General features: G+C 42.1%; 1 protein-coding gene across 3 annotated transcripts in view; it reads left to right on the top strand.

Annotated features, from left to right (window-relative positions):
• The window catches only part of NRG3 (neuregulin 3), a 1,503,806-nt gene that overhangs the window by 728,294 nt on the left and 758,140 nt on the right, over positions 1 to 17,372 (top strand). The window lies entirely within an intron of this gene.

Below are 17,372 nucleotides of genomic sequence, written 5' to 3' on the forward strand. Positions count from 1 at the left end.
AAAGTCACTGGCCTATAATTCTTAATGTCATTCTTACTAAGTCTTGTGTTTTTTGGGATGGGGGTTAATAATATATTGCCTTTATTTGATGGGTATAGCCCTTTAGATAGCATAAAAGCTGTATACAATGTGAGGTGTTCCAAGAACAGGTTTGGTACCTCTCTCACTACGTAGTTTGGACAGGGGTCCAGCATACAGTGAGCTGATGAGAATTTTGTCAACATACATTGGATGAATTTATATTGAGGTGTCTTGGACAACATCCAGATCCAATCGACAGCAGTTGTTTCTATGTTATTATTCAATTCATCAATACAATGTTCTGTGTCAATATCCTTGTCCTTGAGTCCTTTCCTCAGGTCAATTATTTTGTTTTCGAAGTATCTGGCTAGTTCATCAGCTGATGGAGGGTTCTCATACATGCTGGTCAATGCTTTAACCTCCCTGTTTACAAAGCCACGCTAGCGGCTGCCGTGAGGCAGTGCTGACACAGCCCATTCAATCTGAATGGGCTATGACAGCATTAGTGCAACAGCAGCCGCTAGTGCAGCTTTGTAAACAGGGGGGTTAGTGTCTAGCATACCATATAGTTTTTGTTTAGTGATTTTGTAGTCTGTGCTAATTTGTTTCTCTGTAGAATTTGAATTTACTTTGCCTCAGGTTGGACTTGTATTCTTTCAGTGCTTTTTTCCATGCCTCTTTATTAACCTCTAATTTATTCTTCCATCACTGACATTCATACCTCTGGCAAGCCTATTTCAAGTTTCCTAGAACAGTGTTGAACCATGGAACAGCCTTTTGACTAGTTATCTTTTTTTATTTCAATGGAGCAATTTGATCTAGTATGACCTTTTATGTGTGTGGCTGTTGCATCTGGGATCTGGAATTCCCAATTCCATAGAAAGTGCTTAAACACTTTAGTAATTTTGTCTCCCAGGTTCTCAAGATGCAAGTTTAAATCTCCTACTAGTATCACATTGGAGTGGTCTACGAACATGTTTGAAACAAAGTCTGTGAAATCCATTTGTGCCTCTGACCACTTACCAGGGGGTCACTGGCACAGAATGCAGCATAAATGACCTTGTAGTGAGGTGTCCTGGATTGTACAAGCAAATATTTCTAAGTGGGGGAAGTTGATCTGCATATCATCACTATACTACCTCCCTTCTTTTTGTCTCTTACTAGGTGAGTGATTTTGCATCCTAGAAGGCATATTTCATTTAGAATTGGGTCATCCCAACCCTATCACAAAGGCAAGTTTCAGTTAAGAACAGGACCTCTAATGTTTCCTCCTCCACCCAGTCTCTTATAATTTCTGATTTGTTTGACACATATCTAACATTAGCATATTCAACCGGGATAGGTAGATAGTGATCAGCTGTTATGTCTCTTCAGTTAATCAGAATCAGGTGATGTCTACCTAGTGTGGATGCTCCTGTGTGTACTTTGTCCCCTGTATCCCTTGTGTTTCTGAGTGGTCATGCTTTCAAAAGGTTCTCGTCTCAAGTTCTGTGTGATGCGTGTCTTTCCTGTGAAGTGACAGATTAGCTAGTGTGGGAATTATTAGCCTTTCCCTGTGTTTTTGATCTTCAGAGCTGATTGCAAGGGTTAGAATCAGTAGCAGATTTAGAAAACCCTTAAAAAGGTTATTTATAACTCCTGGTGCATTATTTTCACACAAATTGCGTTGGTGGCAAACCACAGTTAACTGGCACTGTGCAGCAAGTCCTCCAAGTCCTTGCTTTAACAATTCAGCGAAGCCACATTTGCTCTCTGCCCAGGCTGAAGCAGCAAGGCTCACACTGACACATGCACAGGCCAGGTGCACGTGGAGGTTGCCACATGCATGCGCCCGTAGATCAGGTGACCTCTGATGCTGCTGGCCCATGAATGTGTCAGTGTGAGCCTTGCTGCATCAGCCCAGGCAGAGAGCAACTGCAGCTGTCTGAATTATTGAAGGGAGGAGGAGGCAGTACTTGAACATCTTGGAGGACCCTAGATAAGTAGGTGGTCACTGAGAAGTTTGTACACTCCCACAGGATCTCTGCAGGAACAATCTCCATCCCCACAGGATTCCCGTAGATTCCTGTAAACCCTGTTTCTGTACAGCTCTCGACTGTAGCACACCTGGGATGCAGCCGCGGCACATCACTCTGCAGTGGCACACCAGTTGAAAATGCTGGTCTAGGTATTAGTGGACAAGATTTCAATTATTCAGCCTTCAAGATTTTGTTATTTGAGGTATATTACAAACTTAATAGAATTAAATGTATGAGTGCTTTTGTGATTGATCATTCATTTGCAAAGATGCTATTTGGGTAAAGGGAGGGTTTGGCACTGTCTGATTACATTCTGTTTTTGTATTTTTAAATAATTGTATTAATTGTATACATTTTTAATGTATATCTGAATTGTAAATGGCTTAGACCTTTAGCTATTTATGATATACTGTATGAAAAGTCAATAGAGCTGAAATGAAGTCAGAAACTGATGGTCTGATCAATGAAAGGTTCTTTTATAGAGCCAAAACGTTTCAGACATGGCTCATGGGTTATGGAATCTGTCGTCTTCTTGTTTCATAACTAAAAACCTAGGGGTCAATACTCAGCGACACTTTATTGGGTAGTACTGCTGAATATCAGCTCTAACCACTTATTCTTTGTTATGTATCCTATACTATTTATTGTAAGCTACATTGAGCTCAAACTTGTTTGGGATAATATGGGATATAAATGTCACAAATAAATAAATGTAAAATTTGGACAGTGTAGTGTAGACCGTGAGTGGAGTGAGGATGGGCTAGCAGTTATACAAGTACAGGCCATATTCAGTGTCAGTGCACACATAGCTAAGTGGGCAGAACCTAATTTGCTTGTTTAGCTATTTGGGTGCCAACTCTGAATATTGACTGCCACTTACATAACTCCAAGCCTAGCTCCAATTTTTCAACATCACCTTTCCCCCCCATTCCAATCCCCTTTGATCACCTTCCCCTGATGGACCATCACCTCCTGAACCCCCTCACCCCATAAGATCAGGCACTCCCAGAAATATCCCCTCCAACAAGAGTAGAAACCCCCGACCTACCTTAAAACTTTCCTTGTGGTCTAGGGATTAATCTAGGCAAGAGCAATGCTCAATCACTCCTGTCCATACCGGTGCCAGTTTTCAAAATGGTGGATGCAAGCTAGAGGTAGTCTCATAGTACTACTGCTATGGTTCTGACCCCTAGTAATAATATTGCAAGACTATCACTAGAGGTGTGGTGCCAAAATGGAAAGGAGTGACTGGGTATTGTTCCTGCCTGGATTAACCCTAAGACCACCAGGGGATTTGGAAGGTATGCTGGGGGGAGGGGGTTCTACAGGAAGGGGTTGATCTTGGAATGGAGGAGTGTCTGATGTTTGAAGGGTCACCAGAGTGGTTCTCTATTGGGGGCTAATCTTGGGTGGGGCAGGGGCAGGAGTGGACACTGTCTTGTTGGGGGATCAGGTACAAGCACCTGATATTCAGCCATCTGCCTGGTTCGATAACCATGTAACAGACTGAATATCACACCTGCCCACCTGTATTCTGGGCGGGGACAGAGACCTTAGGCAGAACCCGCATAGGTGTTGGCACTAAATATCATAGTCTAATTCAGACTTTGGTGGTCAGCATTTAAAAAACACTGATTGCTGATAGTTGTATATTGGCCTGTTGATTATTTACTATAATTAGGCCATAGATTAGCTAATTTGAAATGTTTAATAGTCCATGCTTTTTGCCCTCCCTGTTCATTATCTTTTGAGATTCACACCCCCACCCCTTCGCTGAAGCTACTTATCCATTGCCTTCTTTCCTTGGCATAACTCTTAATCAGCCACAGTTTTTCACTGTTTCTGCCCCAGCTATTTGGATGGTAGCTGTAGTTTGCCCCCTTCTCTTCATCCTTCATCTCCTGCTAACTAGCTATTATCCCGTATCAACTTTGTGTTTTCTGTCTAAACTGACTGAGAAAATATCCCCCCCCCCCCCCCCAGTTCTTATCTCATGTGGAACAAATGTTGATTCTCCACCCTCACCAGGTTGGGTTTAGGCACCATCATAGTACTGAAACACAGAATATAATATGACAGTTCATTGTTGAAATAACCAAGTTTTTAAAAGTTTATGAAAACCAACATGAGAAAGGACATTACAATGCTCATCAGGTAAAGAGTTCCAAAGCAAAGGTCTAGCGTAAGAAAATGCTCTAGTCCTTGTAGAGCAAGCCTGACTACATCAAGAGCAGAAAGCTGGATAAGACAATTTTTGAGATGATTGAAGTGTCCGTTGAGGTATATACCTTTTCAACTTTTCTGAGAGGGAAACTAGAAGTCCGAAATGAAAGGGTTTATATACAAGACACAATATCTTGAATGTATTCAAGCAGACACAGGACAGGAGTAATATGATCAAACTTTTTTTTCCAATTACCAATTTAGCCACAGTGGTTTGCACTAATTGTAGACATTATAAGCTACTTTTGGGCAGCAGGGGCATGGTGCCTCACATTGTACAGGACAAAGAAATGCCAAAGCACTCTTGTATCATGCCAAGAAAAACATCCACAAGGGGAGGGTTATCCTTCATTGTGTAGTCACAGGAATTGGTTTGACTCGAGGGTCTATCTAGATCTGGACCCAGATAGTTACTAATAAAATTTTATGGTGCTGTTGGCCACTAAAAAGCTTGTTCCAATTGAACTGTTAGACTCCCACACATACACACACAAAAATGGTGGAAGGAAACCACCAGGCCTACAATATAATAAGATAGTGTTTTGGTCCAACTGCTCAGTTTGCAAAACCCCTTAATAAATCATTACTAATGTACTCTATCGTAAGTTGTAATGCTATTAATGTTTATATTTATCTGCCTTGTTACCTGCTGGAACACTAATTGGGGCCTGTGTTTCACCCTCAGTTTTTCAAAGAGAAAAAAATCAGGAAAATTTATGAGATTTGTGACACTTTCCCTATGGGCACACAGTTTGCCAATTAGCACAGTTCCCTGCTTTCTGAGCCTGTCTTCTTGTTGCATTCAGCAACACTATTATTTTGTAAAACATGATGAAAACAATGAACCTGGTCTCTCAGGGACTGCAGCTATTGTAATCACTGCCTGTCTGGATAATATTGTAATAGTTTTCTGACAGTAGCTGCACGATCAGTAGCATCAGTACCATCTATCTTTTTAAACATTAAGTCTGTATTATTCCCAAATGTCAATTAAAATAAAAGTCAAAATATTACAAGATGAGATGGAAAAGGATGATCACCTTTACTAGTAGGAAAAAGTGCCAAGAATAATAAGCTAAAAAGCACATGTGGTCTTTTGCTCCGATGAAGAGAGCAAACACTTATAAATACAGTTCTAGGATGTATATTAGCAACATTATTATATTATATTACATTGCATTACAAAATAGTCTTATATTCCGCTATTACTACATAGTTCTAAGCAGATTACAAAACCATGTAACCAATCAGACATTGGGAATTTCATATCAATTAAGAAAAATTCAATTAAATTACTTACCCATTAATAAATGTTCACAAAACAAGTATGACTTCAAATATTTCCTAAAAAAGTGAATAAGATCTTAATTCCCTAACCTCTATGGGTGTAGAGTTCCAAATCTGAGCAGCTTGATATAATATCATCATAATATAGTTTCTTTTAGACCAAAATTGAGTTGGTTGAGGATACTGTAGGATACTTTCATCTTGTAAAGTCTTATCCAACCTCCTAATAGGAAGACAAATAAAATCCATCAGATAGGAAGGTACATTTCCAATTTAAACATTATACACAATTATACAAATTTTAAACTGTATCCTAGCTGAAATTGATAGCCAATGGAGAGGCTTCAATAATAGGGTAACCCTATCAAATTTAAATACTCCACAGATTAGATATGCAACTACATTTTGAATTGTCTGCAATTTTCTACGAAATTGCTTTTTTTTTTTTTTTTTGTTACATTTGTACCCCACACTTTCCCACTCATGGCAGGCTCAATGCAGCAATGGAGGGTTGAGTGATTTGCCCAGAGTCACAAGGAGCCGCCTGTGCCTGAAGTGGGAATCAAACTCAGTTCCTCAGTTCCCCAGGACCAAAGTCCACCACCCTAACCACTAGGCCACTCCTTTTTAACAGCCTACATATAAAACATTGCAGTAATCAATTTGAGACAATAGAAGACTTTGCACCACTAATTGAAAAATAGATTGCGCTAATAGAGGTCTAATCCTTCATAACTATCTTAAGCGTGAAAAATCTTTCTGTATAAGAAAATTCATTTGCGTCTCAGATGACAGTGAAGCAGTAAGATAAACCCCCAGTATATTCAAGTGTGGTTCAAATTTAAAACTGGGATCACTTTTATGAAGAAGAGTATCATTGCAAATTTCATTTTGTTGGTACAGTATTTTCTAGTGCTCTGAGGGGCCCTTTTACTAAGTGGCAGTAAGCCCCCCATGGACTTACTGTGCAGAAATCCAAAACTACTGCCAGCCCAACGTGGGTGCAAGCAGCAGTTTCACCCCCAGTGCTCAGGATTTCCGCAGGTACAGGCAGTGCCACACACTGGCTGGTTACTGCTGGGTTAATGCAGGAGCCCTTACTGCCACCTCAGTGGGTGATGGTAAGAACTCCCCCTGCATGGCTACATGGTAAGTGCATTGTTATTAAATGGCCATTTTCTTTTTGTTGGCATTTTTACCCACTGTGGTAAAAAGGGCCTCAGTGAACAGCAAAAATGGCCACCGCTATAAGCATAATGCCCCTTTTACTACAGCTTAGTAAAAAGGCCCCTGAATGCATAGAAGTTCAAATTTAGTACTAGCATAGTAGTCTTTTTGTACCCTTTTGCCATTTTTCAACTGTCAAAAGATACATAGCAAAAGGCTATATGCTATACATAATAGATAATAGGTATATCGATCTGAATGGATTGCAATGCACGTCATCACTAACTTTTAACTGTCTTCTACTGCTTCACAGTGTCAACATCAACCTACTATGGGCCTTGCTTACAAAGACGCGCTAGTGTTTTTTGTGTGCTAACTGTGCAGATGCCTATGATATTCATATGGGCATCTACGTGATTAGCACACGCTAATTTTTAGCACATGATAAAACCACTAGCACACCTTTGTAAACAGGCCCCTATAACTGACGTGGATGGGGATAATCGAAAGGGGGCACCCATCTCTAAGGACGGCCCTGTAAAGGGACGGGGCAACCCGTATTATCGAAACAAAATGGACATCCATCTTTCGTTTCGCTAATACAGTCGGGGATGCCCAAATCATGAAATTTTGGTCGACCTTAGAGATGGTTGACCCTGGTTTATGGCGGTAATGGAAGGTGAGGATGCCCATCTCAGAAACAACCGAATCCAAGGCATTTGGTTGTGGGAGGAGCACTGGTCCCACTAACTGAATGGAAAAAGCCCTTCCCTTATCGATCTGGAAAGGAACCGGCATGCATGAAGGAAATTGCATGCAAATGAGCTGCTTGCTCATTTGCAAATGATTTCCGCACGTCCAAAATGTGGATGTTTCTGTGAGAAGCATGTCCATGCCTTTGCTATGCTGCCAACACCCTCTTTATTTATTTAGATTACACGTAGCAGCAGTGGGATTTGAACTAGCCACTTCTAGATTGCAAGACCAATGTGCTAACCACTAGGCCACTCCTCTAAGCTACTCCACTCCTTTGAAATTTGGCCATCCCTGTGGGGGGCAGTTGAGGACATCCAAAATGTTTGAAAGAAGGACGTCCATGCCTTCGTTATGCCTCCACTGACACACACATACCTTCCCCCCCAGGGACCTGCATACTGCCCTCCCAAAGGGATGGCTAAATTTCAAGGGAGTGCAGTGGAATGTAGGAGTGGTGTAGTGGCCTAGTGGTTAGCACACTGTTCTTACAATCCAGAGGTGGTTGGTTCAAACTCCCACTGCTGCTACTTGTGATCCAAAATCCAAATAAATAAAGAGACTGTCAAAGGCATGGATGTCCTTCTCATAGAAACATCTACATTTTGGACATCCTCAACTGCCGTCGCAGGGAGGCATAGCAAAGGACATGCTAAAAAAAAAGACAAAAGTTTTTGAAGTTTTTTTTTCGTGGTGGTAGGTGGTTAGTGACCACTGGGGAAGTCAGGGGAGGTCATCCCCGATTCCCTCCGGTGGTCATCTGGTCAGTTCAGTCACCTTTTTGATGCATGGTCGTGGAAAAAAAGGGACCAAGTAAAGTCGTCCAAATGCTCATGAGGGATGCCCTTCTTTTTTCCATTATCGGCTGAGGATGCCCATCTGTTAACCACGCCCCCCATCCCGCCTTCGGTACACTGCCAACACGCCCCCTTGAATTTTGATCATCCCCGTGATGGAAAGCAGTTGAGGACACCTAAAATCGGCTTTCGATTATGCCAATTTGGGCGACCTTAGAAGGACGCCCATCTCTAGATTTGTGTCAGAAGATGGGCACCCTTCTCATAAGTACATAAGTACATAAGTACATAAGTAGTGCCATACTGGGAAAGACCAAAGGTCCATCTAGCCCAGCATCCTGTCACCGACAGTGGCCAATCCAGGTCAAGGGCACCTGGCACGCTCCCCAAACGTAAAAACATTCCAGACAAGTTATACCTAAAAATGAGGAATTTTTCCAGTCCATTCGAAAATAGGCAGGATAAGTATTTAGGGGTCCTTTTACCAAACTGTGGGAAAAGTTGGCCTTAGCAAATTAGTAACCTCACACCAATCAAGATGGTGCATTGGAGAAATGAAAACCTCCATGACAGCAAGCATAAGAAGCAGAGTCCTCAGAGAAAAGCCAGGTGTCTGTCAAAAGCAAGTAGATGGAAGCACTGAGAAATAAAGAGATATTGAAGGTAGTTTAGCTTAGTGCAAGAGACAGGAAGGAGAATACAAAAATAATGCAAATGATAAACAATTTTTGTCCCATTGATCATGCATCTCTTTCAGATATTGCTACTTTATCTTCTAAACTTGATCTCCCTGCTGCATGGCTTGGCTCCCATGGATTGAAATTGAACCTGGAAAAATCATCAGGGGTTCTTTTTGCCAGGCAGGGGGCACCAGTTCTACACTCTCCTCTATTGCTAGTGGGAACAGTGTCCCTTTTCATTCTATTGTGAAATTTTTAGGTGTCCTGTTAGATTAGAACTTAAATTTTAGGACCCAGAGTGGTACAGAGTAGTTTCTTTAAACTCTATATGCTTTATTCTGTTCAAGGCCTTTTTCTACTTCGGACTTTTGGGGTTTGATTCACTCCCTTATGATCAGTCAGTTGGACTATTGTAATGCCCTCTACAATTGGCTGCATCATTCCAACTATAGATGTCTTCCTAGTCCACTTCATCACTAACTTTTAACTGTCTGTCTTCTACTGCTTCACAGTGTCAACATTAATGTACTATGGGCCTTGCTTACACATGAACCCTTACTGACACATATTTAGTAGGTAGAAAGGGCTCACGTGTTAACCATGCACTAATCAATTGACATGCAGCAATATACCTGCACTAACCGATTAGCACTGAGCATGCCTATTCTCCCACGTGAGATGCCTGAACTACCGCAGAGCACCTGAGCACACCCTGCGGTAGTATATTTTGATGCATGAGAAGCACATGGTAGTGCTTGCCGCACTTAGTAAAGGGACCCCTATGTCTGTTTTTTCAGTATTATATACAACTTGCATTTTAACCATAAGATCACTAAAAGACAGAAGATTGGCAGAAAACAAAACTTAATTCAAGCTGAAGCAAACATTTGTTAGAGGTTATACTACTAGGAGGATCATATATTTTATTTCTTGCAAGGTCAAAAGAGAAGATAATAAATGATACAATTAACTCCCTCAATTAACCAACTATCTTCATCTGAGGCACAGCCTGACAGTTCTGAAAGTCATGCTATGGAGTCCCCATTTGCAATGTTAGAACTTGAAGAACAGGAATAGCTATGGTTATTACACTTCATTTAAAATATTATTTATGCAGAATTTTATTTCATGGCTATCAAATGGAAAGCTTGCATCTGGCCTAAGTCAGTGGAGCCATTTGCAAACAGCTTAAGAGATGCAAATCTTAGAAAACAGTAAATATTCTACCATTTGAGCCATGTTACTGTGTATGTTATTTCATAGCTTACTTTAATGTACTTTCTGTTCTGCCTTTCAAATGAAATATCAAAATGGCATACAATACAAAAGTAAAACAAAGAATTGTTGCAATAATAGATAGCATTTCCAATGCAAAACAAAACACATACTAACAAGACAGAGTCTCTCTGTTGAGTCCCCCATCCCAAAAAGAATGCTTAAGCTGTATTCTATAAGCTGTGCCTAAAGTTCGGCACATGGTTTGTAGAATAAATGCTTAAGCAGAGAAGTTGCTTATTTACTTAAATTTAGGCACCATCATTTCCACAAATGAAAACGTGATGCAAATGCCCATGCCTAAATTTACGCATGGAGTCCCCATATTTTATAATTATATGTGTAACTCGAAACCATGCTCTGATTTTCACCGCAATGCCCTTGACCATCCCCTCTTTTTTGGGCTGTGCGTAAATTTTAGGTCTGGATCCCACATCTAAATTTGCATGCATACGTTCCAATTAAATCTAATTAATGCCAATAATTGCTTGTTAAAAAGCTATTTATTTACACAAATTGCCTTGTTATCCTCTTACACTGCATGTGCAAATTGGGCTAATTGCTTGCACAGTTTTTGGTGACTTTTATAGACTCAGGGGATAAATGTCTTCCCTGTGAGGTAACTGTTGGGGCAGATGATAGGCATGGGCCCAACTGTTAACCCACCAGCTCGCTGCTGCTGTGCAATAATTTTTATAAGTAGTCGAAACATTTACCATGCTTTAGTAAACAGGTCTCAAAGGGAAATAACATTGATACTCCAGAAATTTCATCTGTAATTACTCCAAACTGAACCCCACAATATACTAACAAGTTCATCAGTAAGACTAAGGATGCCCTCCTGCAGAGCTATCCATAAACCTGCTGAAACAGCTGTCTTTATTTTTTGTAGACAATCAGATAGTTAAGAAATAAAGGAGTTTGGAACATAGTTTCAAAATACTGGACCAAACAGAAACTGCTGGTGTAGAAACCCTTAGGACTCTACCAATGTATTTTCTAGAAATGTTTTGAAAAAAAAAAAAAAAGAGAATATTTTGAGTCTTGGAATTTTTAGGGACTTAGCGGGGGGGGGGGGGGGGGGTGTTACCAATATGGGCTACTGTTAAAGTCAGATTACATTACCACAAGGGTCCCATTTAATACAGCGATTCCCTATGCTAAAATAACCCAAATTGTGCTAAAATAACCCAACTTAACAGTAGCCCGTAATGATAAATTCTCTAGTGAATCATTTTCATTTTTTCTTTAGAAGAGTGGGTTACTGTCTTTGACCAGTTGGACTGAGTGTAGGAGGGATTCTGCTGAGCAATGTCTAAGAAAGTAAACATTCCCAGCAGGGGCGTAGCCAGACACCCAATTTTGGGTGGGCCTGGGCCCAAGATGGTGGGCAGAACCCCACCCCATCACATAGGTGATTTGGTCTCTCATCTCGCCTGCATGCCATATGGAGGGGCATAATTGAACGAAAATGCCTATCTCCATGGGCGTTTATCTCCGAGAACGGGTCAGTGAAGGGGCGGACCGAACCGTATTTTCGAAAAAAATAGACGCCCATGTTTTATTCAACAATGTGTGAGCTGGGCGTTTTTGTTTTTCAGCGATAATAGAAAATGAAAGCGCCCAGCTCAAAAACGAATAAATCCAAGACATTTATTCGTGGGAGGGGCCAGGATTCGTAGTGCACTGGTCCCCCTCACATGCCAGGACATCAACCGGGCACCCTAGGGGGCACTTTTACAAAAACAAAAAAAAAGGTAAAAGAGCTCCCAGGTGCAAAGCACCCTTCCCTTGTGTGTTGAGCCCCCCAAATCCCCCTCAAAACCCACTGCCCACAAGTCTACACCATTACTATAGCCCTAAGGGGTGAAGGGGGGCACCTACATGTGGGTACAGTGGGTTTGGGGGGGTTGGACGACTAATAAGCATTAAGCAGTACAATTGTAACAGGTAGGGGGGGATGGGCCTGGGTCCACCTGCCTGAAGTCCACTGCACCCCCTAACAACTCCTCCAGTGACCTGCATACTGCTGCCAGGGAGCTGGGTATGACATTTGAGGGTGAAAATAAAAATGTGTGAAACATCATTTTTTTGTGGTGGGAGGGGGTTAGGTACCACTGGGGGAGTCAGGGGAGGTCATCCCCGATTCCCTCCAGTGGTCATCTGGTCATTTAGGGCACTTTTTGGGGCCTTATTCGTGAAAAAACAGGGTCCAGGAAAAGTGTCCTAAATTCTAGCTAAAAACGCATACTTTCTTCCCATTATCGCTGAAATGCGCCCATCTTTGTTCGGCAGATAACCACGCCCCAGTTCCGCCTTCGCCACACCTCTGACACGCCCCCATAAACTTTGTCCGCATCCGCGACGGAGTGCAGTTGAAAACGCCCAAAAATCGGCTTTCGATTATACCGCTTTATTCGTTTTTGTGAGATAAACGTCCATCTCCCGATTTAGGTCGGAACTTGGGCGTTTTTCTCGTTCGATTATAAGCTGGATGGTCTATCAAATATCCCTCCTCTCCTGCACACCTTTTAAAATTTCAGATTTTCAGTGAGGAGCAACTAACACACACTACTCATGTAGGCCACACATCCTTCCCACTGATGCAGCTTCCTGTTTCCGCATAGGCGGGAATACGTCAGAGGGAAGTCTGTGGGGGCGGTGTAAGTAGTATGTATCAGTCGCTGCTTCCTGCAGGCGAAGATCTGCTATTTATAAGGTATGGAGGAGGGACAGTTGTTGGGAGTTTTCAGCTTGGGAATCTCTGCTGGCCACATCATAGGTGTGCTGCTTCTGGTGGGCCTGAGCTCAAAGTGGGTGGGCCTGGGCCCACCCAAGCCCACCCTTGGCTACGCCACTGATTCCCAGGGACATGGTCCATTTCATGTGATTTTCCTCCAGAGAGGAGGAAAAAACTTTACAGGAAGACTAGCAGGCACAACCTTTTCCTGCAATTTTGATTAGTGTGTTTTCCTATATTCCTATTGTATAATTTCTAAACATTGAAACTGTGAAATAATCAGATTAATTTTATATAATTTCTTCTATTTTTTCCTAATTACTTTTCAGTTTGTAACACACATTCAGTGTGTGGACTATTTCTATTTAGTTATCAAACATAAATGGCAAGTGACCGACTCACCTACAAATGCACAGTAGAGACTTCCCTCTCTGTCCCGCCCTCGCATCAAGATGTGATGACATCAGAGGGCAGAACAGAGAGGGAAACAGAGTTGGACTGTCGGACACTGCCGCTGGAGCCTGGAAACGAACATCGCGTGCACCAACCTCCACCCTCCCCCCCATCCCCGCCACCGCTCCCGCCTCCCTCCGTATCAGGCCCCCTGCACTGACCTGACAGCGCCTCTCACCTCTATGCGGAAGTGCTTCAGGCAGCAGCAGAGCGATCTGCTGCTGCCTGCAGTGCTTTCACATGGAGGTGAGAGGCGCTGTCAGGTCAGTGTAGGGGGACCGGCACAGAGGGGGGAGGGAGCGGCGGCGAGGAGGGTAGCTGGAAATCTCGCCCGTTTTAACGGGCTTAATGGCTAGTTATTTTTATAAAAGGACTGATGATACCCAGTTAAACTTATTACTGTTGATCCTCCAAGAACCTGAGTCTTGACAATGCATCCTCAATAGTTTATGGTTTACAGTATTTTTAAATTTAATATATTGCCCTTCCTGTGGACATCACATGGTGATTTACATAATGATTAAAACTATATTAAAAGAGGAAGAAAAAGAGTAAAGGAACACCAAAGTGACCATTCATACAACAAGGACTAAGAAAAAGGAACCAAAGATCGTATTACTAGAGTTGTAAACCCAGTGGATCACTAAGGGGCCCTTTTACAAAGCAGCCACATTGCCTCACGTCAAATCAGGTTGAGTGCCAGGTTTGCTCAGGAGCCTGGTGGTAGTTCCAGCTTCTGGCGTGTGGCAACTAGGGTACTAGAAAATGCATTTGTATTTTTCTAGTATGGGGGGGGGGGGGGGGTGCCAGTGGTAATTAGGTAGCACTGCACACTGTCCAGTTACTACCAGAGCCCCTACTGCCTCCTAAATAGAAGGAGGAAAGGACTCACCCACGAAATAGCAGCACAACAAGTATTTAACTTACCATACGGCCATTTCCTTCTTTACAACAAAAACATCCTTTTACTGGAGGCGGTAAAAGTGGGCCATGGTGTGCAGCAAACCCGCACACTGATGCCACCACAGAGGTCCTTTTTTTACCACTTGGTAAAAGGACCCCAGAAGTTGTCAGATCCACAAAAGCCTTCTGGAATATTTAAAACAATTCTTAAGAATTGTCTGAAATTTCAGGTAAGAAAGTTCTAAGTGGACTTGAGAATGAAGGGCATTCCAGAGGGAAAGTGTAACATAATAGAAAGTGCTAGTCTGGGAAAGGGGGAGGGGGTCCTTTGTCATTTGAGGACTTGTCCTACAAAATACGGTTACATCAGTTTTACAGGTAGAAAAGACAGAATGGCCTGTAAAGTCTATTGCAGTGATCTCAAAGTAACTTATAAAATTATTTCATAAATACTTCTTTCGAGTTACTCCACAATACTTTTCTAACTGCATGCACTAGTGAAAAGCAAGGGAAGTGTTTTTTGTTTTTGTTTTTTTTGTGTTTTTTTTGGGGGGGGGGACTTTACTGTGTTTCCACAGTAAAAATATACGTACTTTCTTCTTGAAACTTGTCTCAGGAAAAGTTCCTTCACAAAGTTATACTTACTAATTTGGCAGATGCTATTTCCAAATAAGAATACATCCCAGGAACACCTTCACCTATAATGGATAAAAATAAATACGAAATGGCACTATGAGCCTATTTTTACTTGCATATAGGGCAGATACTTTTTTTTTATAAAAGCTCATTTCCCCAGTTAAAGCACAGTTTTAACCATGGAAATTACTTTGAAAATTACTCTCTTAAAGACTTTGGAGACAATTTTGAACTGAATCATCTATTCCACAGGGAGCCAAAGTAATCCACAGAGGACTGGTATAACATGATCAGAACTTTTCTTCCCTCTAAGAAAGCTGCAGCTATGTTTTGAAAGTAGCTGCAACCACTTCAGTCTGACAATAGAGAGACCCTGATAGATGATATTAAGTAATCAATTTTCCTTATTACCAGTACATGTGCTATAGTCAGCAGAGCTTCCCTAGCAAGAAAGGCTGATGACTTAAAAATGTGCTTTATAGACACAAATAAAATCCTGAGGATATGAAATACCTGTGCATCCATTGAAAGCTGAAAATCTAAATGGGCACTTAAAAAGCAGACAATATTCTTCAGTGTCAATGTAAATTCTAGAACTGCTAGAAAAAAATCAAGCTCTCTTTGCTGTCTGCTTATCCATAGCAGATTCGTCTTTTCTGGGCTGTTTAAACTTAAATTGACTCAACACCATTACCTGGTGGGCTACAATGGTGGCTTGGTCAATATTCACAGACTATATGTGATCTGTGAACCAGTAACAGTCCAATATATATCTATCTACTAGCTGTTAAGCCCATTAAAACGGGCAAGTTTTTTGTTTTCCTATGGCCTCCCCCCGTCCACCAACCCTGCTCTCTCCCCTGGCCTCCCCCCATATCCAGCGGCCCTCTTCGCCACTGCTCCCAACCCCCTGCAGTGATATGAAAGTGCCTCTCACCTCCGTGTGAAAGTGCTGCAGGCAGCATCTGCTGCCTGCAGCGCTTTCACACGGAGGTGAGAGGCACTTTCATACCACTGCAGGGGGGCGGGAGCAGCGGCGGCAATGTCGGGGAGTGGGGCCTTCATTCGTTGCTCCTTCCCCCTCTGATTTCGATGGCGCCTCCTCCTCTGATTCCCACGCCCCATCCTTCACTTACGTTCGGGCTGTTTGTGTACTCTCCGCCCCTCGCCTTCCACGCCGCCTCCGATTCCCACGCCCTGTCCTTCTCTCCACTTGCGTTCGGGCTGTTTGTGTACTCTCCACCCCTCGACCGCCTCTGACTCCTCCTCCTTACTGATTCTAGAGCTGGTGGAGGCGGGGCTAGGACTTTTCCTGTCTCAACGTTCGGGCTCTACTGCGCATTTGCGGGTGAGTCGGTCACTTGTCATTTATATGTTTGATAATCATTACTAGTAGAATCGTATGCAGTAAATGTTAAAAAGTAATGCTGACAAAAGTAAGGGTTGTTTAAGAGTCATCAGCACAGAAATGACTCAAAAAATGGTGGAGAATCCAAGACAGACAAGAAGAAGGAGTCCTAAGGGGTGCTTTACTAGGGTTTATCCAACAAACACCTCCTTTATATGTTTTTTTTTCATCAGGGTTGTTTTATCATTGCTTATCAGTTAACAACTAAAATCAGAAGCCCTAATTATAGTCAAAGGTGCTGATTATGGAAGATATGAAGGATATGTTGCCGTAACAATGATTATTAGCATATATTTCTGTTGTAACTACTATAAATATTTAAATCATTTTTCACATTTTTTTGTTACAGTACAATAAGTGCCCTATCTGTAGAGTTGTAAAAGTTAAAATATATAATCATTTAAATCATTAAATGGCTGAACACTATACACATAAAAAAGGCCTTGTGGGGTCTCATGATGCAGTAAACTAGGAGACAGCATTTTTTCTGAGCTCCTCGGCTTATGTCCTTCTTTGGGATTCATTGAGCGATATTCTGCATTTCAGAAGTGTTTATTATAGGTTTATGGACAAATTTGTATATAAATCTCCCTTCAATATGTCTGGTATATGGGCAAAAAAGTATATGGAGAAAGCCAAAGCCTCAGCGACTAGTAAGACAAAGATTGGGGAGGTCTCAGTGGACACCATGGGGGTGAATGATGCTTTACTTCATAAGCTCACTGATGTGGTGGAAGTGGCCTTTGGCTCGTGGATTGATGCACTTGATAATACTTTGGTAGCTGAGAAGTAGGTGAGGGAAGTGGAGGACTCTATGGTTGGTACAATGGAGGGCATAGCAAGGCTTAAAGCTGCACTAGCCTCATGCATGGACAAAATGGGCAACCTATAAATCGGTTATGGTGAAATAATATTCGCATTGTGAGGTTGCCAGAATCTTTTAAGGATGGTGAGTTGCTGAGTTTCTTGGAGGATTGGCTGTCGAAGAAGCTTGGCCAGACTACACACTTT

Source organism: Microcaecilia unicolor, chromosome 5 (assembly GCF_901765095.1).
Source record: "Microcaecilia unicolor chromosome 5, aMicUni1.1, whole genome shotgun sequence".
NCBI lineage: Eukaryota > Metazoa > Chordata > Amphibia > Gymnophiona > Siphonopidae > Microcaecilia > Microcaecilia unicolor.